We start from the raw sequence: 7415 nt of genomic DNA on the forward strand, positions 1-7415 counted from the left end.
TCCCCATGGTGCTGCTATAGAATTCCTTCAAGATAGAAGGAATCAGGGAAGAAGTTTGAGGAATGGCGAGGCAACCTTTGAAAAGTAACCTACCTTGTTCAACTGAATATCTGGGATAAGCATCTGGGTCTTCTTGTAAAGCATTCATAATCTTTGAGAGCAACGGGTCATTTTCACCTGATTGCTTATCAACTGGACATCAATAACCTGGAGAATTGTGATAGCAGCTAGTTCAACTGTGCTGGGGACATGTGACAAGGCATCTGCAGCTCTATTTTCCCTCCCTGGTCTATAGTGTATCTCGAACTCATACCCCAGTAGCTTGGTTACCCATTTCTGAAATTCTAGCGGGATGACTCTCTGCACAAGGAGGAATTTTAAGCTGCGCTGATCGGTGTGGACTGTGAATTTTCTTCCCAGGAGATAATGTCGCCATTTCTAGATAGCGAGCACAATTGCCATCAACTCCCTCTCGTAGACAGATTTGTGTTGTGACTTGGCAGACAGCACCTGACTGTAATATGCGATGGGCCATTGTTCTTGCATGAGTACTGCTCCCAAACCGTGACCTAATGCATCTGCTTCTTTGATGAAGGAGTTAGAGAAATTTGGAAGGGCTAAGACAGGGACCGTTGTCATGGCTGATTTCAGTTTCTGGAATGCTATCTCTGCCTCTCCATTCCATCCAAATGCATCCTTCTTAAGTTGTTGCCTTAGTGGCCAAGATATTGCCCCATAACCTGCCACAAATCTCCTATAGTAGCCCGTCAAGCCCAAGAAGCCCCTTAATTCTCTGAGATTGCCGGGGGGGGGGGGGGGGCAAATGCACCATTGCTTCTATTTTGTTTGGGTCGGCCGCCATTCCTTCGGCCGACACCAAGTCGCCCAAGTATTCAATCTGCCGTTGGTTGAAGATGCATTTCTTCGCGTTTGCATACAGCTAATGGGCGGCCAGAGAGGTAAATACCATATCCAAGTGTTGCTCATGCGTAGGGAGATCTTTACTGTAGACTAAAATGTCGTCAAAGAAAACCAGCACGAACTTCCTTGAATAGGCCCTGAAAACCTGATTCATTAATGATTGGAAAGTTGTCGACGCACTGGAGAGACCAAAGGGCATGACAAGGAACTCATAATGTCCCTCATGCGTCCTAAACGTAGTCTTATGAACATCCTCCTTTCTTACTCTGATTTGGCGATATCCCGACTTGAGGTCAAGTTTAGAGAATACAGTGGCCCCATGGAGCTCATCCAATAACTCGTCGATCACGAGAATGGGAAACTTGTCTGGAACCGTCACTTTATTCAATGCTCTGTAATCTACACAAAATCGCCAACTACCATCTTTTTTCTTGACGAGTAGTACGGGACTAGAGAAGGGGCTGACACTTGGCTGAATAATCCCTGCATTTAACATCTCTCGAACCAGTCGTTCAATCTCGTTTTTCTGGATGTGGAGGTATCGGAAAGGCCTGACACTAATTGGTTCAATTTCCTCCTTTAATAGAATTGAGTGATCTGTGTCTCAATGGGGTGGTAACCCTTGTGGCTCTTTAAATATCTGCTGGTGTTTCTGTAATAAGGTCTGTACTCCCTTGAGCAACTCCATCCTATTTCTCATCCCAGTAGTTGGCTCGTCATACTCTACCCAGATTCTCTGCCCTTCGTTTTGTAATGCTTTCACCATGGCCCTTAACGAAACCCCAGATTTATCAAGTCCCATGTCCCCTTTTAACGTCATCAAAGTCTTGCCCATTCGAAATCTCATGGTGAGAAGTTTCCAATTCACTTCCATATTACCCAGACTCCCCAACCATTGCATCCCAATTGATAGGATACCAATTGGAAAGAACAAGTTCAAGTGAAGAATTCACAACTCTTTGAATGACAGAAAAGTGATTAAAGAAAAATAGAATGATATTCGAGTCTCTACTTCAATACTCACTAAACAATTGTCTGCCCTACCCTTTCTTCCCTTCCCCTATTTATAACCTTCCTCTAACCGAATTAGTTCCCCATCTACATGCCCCTAAAACAGAAATTAGTTACTCATCAGTGCTGAGCTGCTTCTCCATCCTTCTGGAGCCTTCTAGAGTACGTGAATCGTATTTGAGGCTTATCATTACCCCCGGGTTCCAAATACACCTTATCCTCAAGGTGGAAGTCAAGAAAGTGTTGCAGAATTAGTACTTCAAGCCTGGAGGTTGTTGTGCAGGAAATTGGCATATTCTGAGGACCTGTTTGAGTTTGAAAATCCATTCCAAAATAGCATCAAGGTATGGGATGATTCCGTTTTCTGCTGCTTGTTCCTTAATCTTGCACCAATTGAAAAGTGCATAGAGAACCTCATGAAGCATTTGGGATACAAGGGCACCTTCTTTGCGATCGAGGTTAGAGATCAAATCCTTTACCGCATCTCCTCGTTGAAGATTTTCTAAGCAACGAGGTTCAGTAGATAGATAATGAATACACTTCAACAACGTTAAAACAATTGGAGGCTCTATCTTATTGGACATCTGGAAAAGATGACCAAGTAAACTTTGGCTACTTTCTTGAGACATTATTGTCATGTCATCTGTAACAAACTTAAGTAGAAGGTCTGCCACTTTTTCCAAATTTTCCCGAGTAACATCAACCTTCCAAGGTGATACCACGTGGGCTAATAACTTAGATGACGTTTCACTTCTAGGCCTAGCATTTATAATTCCGGAGCCAAACACACCTGATGCTATCTGAGATGCAAGTTCAGATACGGCAGCGATTGTACCAATAGATATCCAGGATTCTAACCTCTTATTCGCTCTTTTAGGTGAACTTCTACGCAATGACTCTATATTAGAATTTTCCCTTCCTTGTGCAAATAGCTCTACAAATTCAGCCATAAAAAAGGTCCAGTTCCTTTGTTTTCTCGTCACCGATTATCTTATTTAGTGGATCCACTACCATTAATATAGTTTCCATTAAAACCCCATAGCCTGTCGCCTCCATCCACAAAAGTTCAGGGACCTGTCGTTCTTTCTTCTTGTAGCGTTGGCCACTAGAGTATTTTTCACAGCCGTAGGAGCTCAACCTCTGTTCCTTCTTCAATTGCAGCTCAGCCCCAAAAAACCACTGAATAGCGACTGAGAATTTGGGAAGTGATTGTATTGGGCCATCTTCCTTTTCCTTATTCGGGCCCATTTCACCTAGGGCTTGATTAGGTAAAACTTTGTAGTCCAATTGTTAGGCCATCTTCAAGACTAGGCCCACATGTTTTGCCATATGAATTTCAGCCCTAATTATCAACCCATAACTATACTTTTCTCCCCATTTGTTAGTTGTCAACTTCACCTTCTTCTGTTTGTTTGGCGATGGAGTTACTGGTTCAAAATCCTCCAGTGGTGAAGAAACAAACACTTTCAACATCTCTTCTTTGGTTGCCCCTTCATGTTGCAGTTCAACGCCTTTAAGATTTCTATTTATGGCTGACATAGGAAAAATCAGGGCCACCACTGCTTTCTAAGTTTCATCCATTGATTGCAAGGTAAATGCAGGAAGGAGATACTTCAATATCAGGAACTGGGCTGAGTTACGATATACTAGTAGTATAGTGCCCAAGCAAACTCCATAACCTGTCGTCCCCATCCCCAAAACTTTTATGTGCTGCACTTCATCGGTCGAATAATCTCGAGGATAGCCCTACCTCCCAGTGTCATGACAATTTCCGGGTGCTAGATTAGTGATTTCTCTCCGACTATCACTGTTCGTGTGGGAAAAGGTTCACTAGTCTTCATCTATCCATGAATTGGCCCTGATTTGAAGAATTTTGGGCCCAAGGTTTCTTTTGTAGCTTTGATGATCATATTTTTTTCTTCCACTCTTTGGGCTGTTTCCATAGTGTAAACAAATTTTGACCCAAATTTCTGGTTTAAGCCCATTAACAAATGTGCTTTCCAGAACCTCTTCTGGAATACCCTGTAATGGTATAGCCAATGCTTCGAACATCTTTCTGAACTCCTCAGCAGTCCCAACTGATAGATGGCCAACAATTCCTCACATAAACTCCCTTCCTGCATCGGTCGCCTCCACCAATTGCCTTCATCTCTGTTTCTATCAGAATTGCAGGTTATTCTATCGGTGCTAGCTTCTCCTATTCCTCCTAGCCACTTTCCTCGATCTTGAGCACGTTGATCACCTACGGGTCCCAGGTGGATATTAGTAGGAGGTGCCTCTTCCCTGGTACTTCCGGACACATCTCCTTCCAGCGATTTGTTCGTGGCTGCCTTAGGATGAATCAGGGCTGCCACATCTTTCTGGATTGCCTCCATAGTTTTCGTCACCTTGGCCATAATCTGGATTAAGTGCTTCACTGCTCTTTCCAGTCCAGGTAAGCATTGAAGTTTTGTTTTCAATTCCTTCAGCTTCCTCTCCATTGCTTCTACTCTGATTTCTATCTTTTTCTCAGCCATCAGATCGAACATGCTCTGATAGAAATAGAGATGAAGGCAATTGGAGAAGGCGACCAATGTAGGAAGGGAGTTTATGTGAGGAATTGTTGGCCATCTATCAGGTGGGGGCTGCTGAAGAGTTCAGAAAGACATTCGAAGCATTGGCTACACCATTACGGGGTATTTCAGAAGAGATTCTGGAAAGCACATTTGTTAATGGGCTTAGACTAGATATTTGGGCCAAAATTTGTTTACACTGCCCAAGTGGATTAGGCCACATTATGGAAACAGCCCAAAGAGTGGAAGAAAAAATTCTGGTCATCAAAGCTACAAAAGAAACCTTGGGCCCAAAATTCTTCAAATCAGGGCCAATTCATGGAGAGATGAAGACTAGCGAACCTTTTCCCACACGAACAATGATAGTCGGAGAGAAATCACTAATCCAGCACCCGAAAATTGTCATGACACTGGAAGGTAGGGCTATCCTCGAGATTATTCCGACCGATGAAGTGCAGCACATAAAAGTTTTAGGGATGGGGATGACAGGTTATGGAGTTTGCTTGGGCACTATACTACTAGTAGATCGTAACTCAGCCCAATTCCTAATATTGAAGTATCTTCTTCCTGCATTTACCTTGCAATCAATGGATGAAACTCAGAAAGTAGTGGTGGCGCTAATTTATCCTATGTCAGCCATAAATAGAAATCTTAAAGGCGTTGAATTGCAACATGAAGGGGCAACCAAAGAAGAAATGTTGAAAGTCTTTGTTTCTTCTCCATTGGAGGATTCTGAACCAGTAACGCCATCGCCAAACAAAAAGAAGAAGGTGAAGATGACGACTAACAAATGGGGAGAAAAGTATTGTTATGGGCTGATAATTAGGGCTGAAATTCATATGGCAAAACATGTGGGCATAGTCTTGAAGATGGCCCAACAAGTGGACTACAAAGTTTTACCTAATCAAGCCCTAGGTGAAATGGGCCCAAATAAGGAAAAGGAAGATGGCCCAATACAATCACTTCCCAAATTCTCAGTCGCTATTCAGTGATTTTTTGGGGCTGAGCTGCAATTGAAGAAGGAATAGAGGTTGAGCTCCTACGGCTATGAAAAATACTCCAGTGGCCAACGTTACAAGAAGAAGGAACGACAGGTCCCTAAACTTTTGTGGATGGAGGCGATAGGCTATGGGGTTTTAATGGACACTATATTAATGGTAGTGGATCCACTAAATAAGATAATCAGTGACGAGAAAACAAAGGAATTGGACTTTTTTATGGCTGAATTTGTAGAGCTATTTGCACAAGGAAGGGAAAATTCTAATATAGAATCATTGCATAGAAGTTCACCTAAAAGAGCGAATAAGAGGTTAGAATCTTGGACATCTATTGGTACAATTGCTGCCGCATCTGAACTTGCATCTCAGATAGCATCAGGTGTGTCTGACTCCGGAATTATAAATGCTAGGCATGGAAGTGCAACGTCATCTAAGTTATTAGCCCACGTGGTATCACCTTGGAAGGTTGATGTTACTCGGGAAAATTTGGAAAAAGTGGCAGACCTTCTACTTGAGTTTGTTGCAGATGACATAACAATAATGTCTCAAGGAAGTAGCCAAAGTTTACTTGGTCATCTTTTCCAGATGTCCAATAAGATAGAGCCTCCAATTGTTTTAACGTTGTTGAAGTGTATTCATCATCTGTCTACTGAACCTCGTTGCTTAGAAAATCTTCAACAAGGAGATGCGGTAAAATATTTGATCTCTAACCTCGATCGCAAAGAAGGTGCCCTTGTATCCCAAATGCTTCACGAGGTTCTCCATGCACTTTTCAATTGGTGCAAGATTAAGGAATAAGCAGCAGAAAACGGAATCATCCCATACCTTGATGTTATTTGGAATGGATTTTCAAACTCAAACAGGTCCTTAGAATATGCCAATTTCCTGCGCAACAACCTCCAGGCTTGAAGTACTAATTTGCAACACTTTCTTGACTTCCACCTTGAAGACAAGGTGTATTTGGAACCCGGGGGTAATGATAAGCCTCCAATACTGTTCACGTACTCTAGAAGGCTCCAGAAGGATGGAGAAGCAGCTCAGCGCTGATGAGTAACTAATTTCTATTTTAGGGGCATGTGGGGGAGGAACTAATTCGGTTAGAGGAAGGTTATAAATAGGGGAAGGGAAGAAAGGGTAGGGCAGGCAATTGTTTAGTTAGTATTGGAATAGAGACTCGTATATCATTCTATTTTTCTGTAATCACTTTTCTGTCAATCAAAGAGTTGTGAATTCTTCAATTGAACTTGTTCTTCCAGTTGGTATCCTATCAATTGGTTTCCTACGGTAAATTTTTCATCACACTGGAAACAAAGCCCTTTGTCGTGCCTCATCTGCCATTCCGCGTCCGACATACGCCTGGTCGGACGTTTTCACCGGTCGCCGATCGACTTTTCTCCCACCGTGACAGTTTTGATAGGGAAAGTCGACTCTGGCTTCCAGCGATTTGGGAGTAATTTGGGGATTCTGTGGGCTGTTGAATCCCTCGTTCTTTGATTATGGAGTTATGGTCTTCCACCTTTTGGGCCAACTCCATAATCAAGCCCAATCCTTTTGGGCCCAGTATCCTGATTTCGGCCCGTAGTTCTAGCTTGAGCCCATTGACAAAAGTGCTTTCTAGGACTTTGATAAGTGTGTTTTTACACACTTAATTGGTTCATAAACATGACTTAAACAGGGATAAAATGGTTGAATTGTGACTTAATCCAGTTAAATTCATGCATTGTAGGTAATTCAATGGAAATTGTGGAATTCAGGAGAAAAGAGCCGAAGAAGGACCAAAACGCAACAATTTGATAGTTCGAGGACCAAAGGTGCAAATATTGAAAAGTTGAGCTAAATGCAAAACGAGAGTAAAAACATGCCAAGTATGAGCTCAATGACAAAGCAAAACAAGTGGAGGAAGAAAGAATGGAAGATGGACTAAAATGAAGAT

The sequence above is a fragment of the Olea europaea genome, chromosome 17 (assembly GCF_002742605.1).
Source record: "Olea europaea var. sylvestris chromosome 17, O_europaea_v1, whole genome shotgun sequence".
NCBI classification, from domain to species: domain Eukaryota; kingdom Viridiplantae; phylum Streptophyta; class Magnoliopsida; order Lamiales; family Oleaceae; genus Olea; species Olea europaea.